The 3128-nt window shown below is 36.9% G+C and overlaps 1 long non-coding RNA gene across 1 annotated transcript; it reads right to left on the minus strand.

Moving 5' to 3' along the window:
- Positions 1-269: 269 nt before the first annotated feature.
- LOC114312813 (uncharacterized) lies at positions 270-2905 on the minus strand. Its single transcript, XR_003646961.2, has 2 exons — positions 1828-2905; positions 270-639 (listed from the first exon to the last, which is right to left on the minus strand). It is a non-coding gene; the product is annotated as an uncharacterized LOC114312813 (long non-coding RNA).
- Positions 2906-3128: the final 223 nt, after the last annotated feature.

Genomic DNA, 3128 nt, shown 5'->3' on the forward strand with positions numbered 1-3128 from the left:
ATTGACCTATACTAGCACATCATGGGTGATGTTAAGTCTCTTAACCACCTTCCATCTTTTCCATCTCCACAGCTTTCCCCTCTGTTCTTTGTAGTCCAACCATGAGGAAAAGGCTACCTTAGAGTCTCCAACCCAGCTATCCTTATTATATCCGTGCTTCTCTGGTTCGGTTTCCATACTCTTGAGCCTGTCAGCCGCCAATGAGTGTGCAAAAGAAAGGAAAAAATGTGCATAGGAAAGAAAAGAAAAAAATGTGCAAAAGAAAGAAAGAAAAAAAAAAGATTCATTGATTGAGGGGGAGCCTCCGTGTAACGCCCCAATTTTCATGCCCAAATGGTAATACAATAATCATGGCCCTTTTTAAGGAAAACCAATCATACAATCCCACACTTGCATTTCATAATGTAAATATTTCCTCATGCGATACTACATTAATCCGACAACAAGTAAATGAACAAATAAATACCCCAAAGGGTTTACAAGTTTCCAAGGCTTAAGCCTGGTTACACATAACGGTTATTCAAACCCATGCAAATATAGCCCTTGTCTTACAAAACAGAGTCACGCAAAACAAGAGCATTGTACTCCCAACACACACACTTCCACGCCTTCAGTTAGGCGGAATCACCACATCTTTTCCTGCACAAAAATCCCGTAGGGTGAGCATAAAGCCTAGTAGGAAATCCTTAACAAAGTATATACATTTTATACAAGTCTCAAGAGATGAATGCACATGACATGCCATGCCCTTTTGAAAATAAAACATTCATCTTTTGGAAACCATCATGCTCAATGATGTCATGCAATTTCAATTGTTTAAAACTTAACAATTTATTTCAAGGGCGGTAAATACAACTCTGGTAATCCCTAGGTCAGTGTCTGCAAGTAAACTATACAAGTACTACGAATTTGTCATTTTTTCCAGTCTCAACTGGAAGGCTCGACACCTATCATCTACACCACCTTTCAATTCCTAGGCTGGTGTCTGCAAGTAGACTATACAAGTACTACCAATTTGTCATTTTTATCAGTCTCAACTGGAAGGTTCGACACCGATAATCCACACTACCTGTCAAGACTTACCACCGTATTTACCCCAGAACCATTTCATGAAAAACTTGTTTCTCAACATTCTTTTCTAAATGCAAAGTTTTCAAATCAAATTTCAAAACTCTTCATTATCAAATGAATTGATATGCCAATGCAATGATTACTAATATAATGCAATATTTCTTCCACTTTCAATACTCCCACACAATATTCCCATTGTGATCAAAATTCTCATTTCTCATTTCAATACAATTTCACTAGATGAATAAATACTTTTATTTCAATTCATCGAAGGGACAACATAATTCCCGCATTTCAACAATCTTAACAATTTAGTCATCTTAAGACTATATTAATACTTTTAGATAACAATTCCCAAAACTTCAACAATTCCCATATTCCATGAAAACATCATTTATATGTAAATAAATAAACAATTTTCAAACATCATTTATTTTGGCACACAAAATAAATATAACAACATATTCTAAAAACTTTTAACATCTTTCTTAAAAATCCCCAATTTCTAGGTTTTTTTCACCAAAAGCCATTCATCTTCAAATATTTGAGAAGATCTCACCAAAAACATCTTTCTTTCATCAACATAATTCAAAAATATAAATTTCTATTTTTAGAAGGAAAAAGAAAGTAAACCCACTTTCAAAATCATTCACCTTCTTGAATCAACAATCCATTTTTCAAAACAAATCAAAGAATGATTTTGAAAATCATTTAGATCTTGCAAATATATATATATAACTCAAAGAAAATCCCTACCTCAAGTTTGAAGAAGAGCTAATCCGAAAATGCTTACATCACCCGATTATGGATCCGAGATCATCAGTGTGAAAATCACGACAAGCCCTCCGACTTTCAATATGATTCCTCAAACCTCACCTCATGTAAACTCACGTGCTCCAAGCCCCACCAGAGCCATTCAAAAACCAATCTAATTTTGAATCACCACAAGAGGCAACAACACGCAATCAACCAGCTAGCACGGGTGGCCTACTAACAAATGTAACTCAGCCGATCCAACTTGAATAGCCTGCCATATAAAGCTAACTTGGCCCACTAAATTACATGTATGTATTTATATAATATATATATATATATACAACCCACCAAATTACATGCTTATACTCCCTGAACCCGTCTGACCATAAGCAAGAATAATAGCATTATATCCCTGGAACAAACCATCAACAAATGGAGCAACACACTCTTCAAACATGGCAGATGGAGGAGAACTAGTACTCCCATAGACATGATCAAAAGTAAACAAATATTTGCCATGCACACACGTGTATTACCTCCAAATTAGGTGACAAGTTCAACCCACTAGAATTGAGACTTCGAAATCGGTGACCCCTAAGATCCAACCTCACATCATCACCAGCTTTGATCTCCACCTATGGAAGCATAAAGAAACGAGAATCCCAACTCTCCGGTGTTCCCACTTTCCGGCAACCAGAGAAACCAGAACTCCTGTCTACAGATGAAGTCGAAGAACAACCTTTTGATCCGTTGGTAACTGAAGGTGTCTGAGGTGATAAAGAAGAGGTCTTTGAAGCCACCTTTCTAGTTGTGCTGCTGGCAATGCTGTCCAACGATGTAGAAGGCACTGGTTCTGTTTTCTCCACATAGTAGCTGAAAACTAACTTGCTTATTAGTAGCATGATCCAAAACAGTGTATACTTTAGAAGTGCGAACATGCCTTCATGTATTCCTCTTCCAACATACAGCTTCGGCTGAGCCCACTACATCATAAGAACAACAATATACCAGTTTGAATGCTCCAAAAATCTCCATAAAAAAGGAAATAAAAAAAAAAGCAATGGCAGCCAATATATTCGGTATCAAATATATAGCAACACAGTAGTTATAAAATGGCTGGGCCCGCCAATCTCTTGATGATGTATCTATAGTGTGTATAGCATATTGAGAACAATCAGCCCCATCTCAACCGACTTGTTCGGATTTGGATTCGCATTCGAAGCAGCACCGAAAGTGTAATAATTGACAGCCCATGTGTATGCTTTTGTTCCCCTTTCATGATAAAAGTATCCACTCCCTTT

Source organism: Camellia sinensis, chromosome 11, assembly GCF_055761805.1.
Source record: "Camellia sinensis isolate YWXY chromosome 11, ASM5576180v1, whole genome shotgun sequence".
Classification (NCBI taxonomy): domain Eukaryota; kingdom Viridiplantae; phylum Streptophyta; class Magnoliopsida; order Ericales; family Theaceae; genus Camellia; species Camellia sinensis.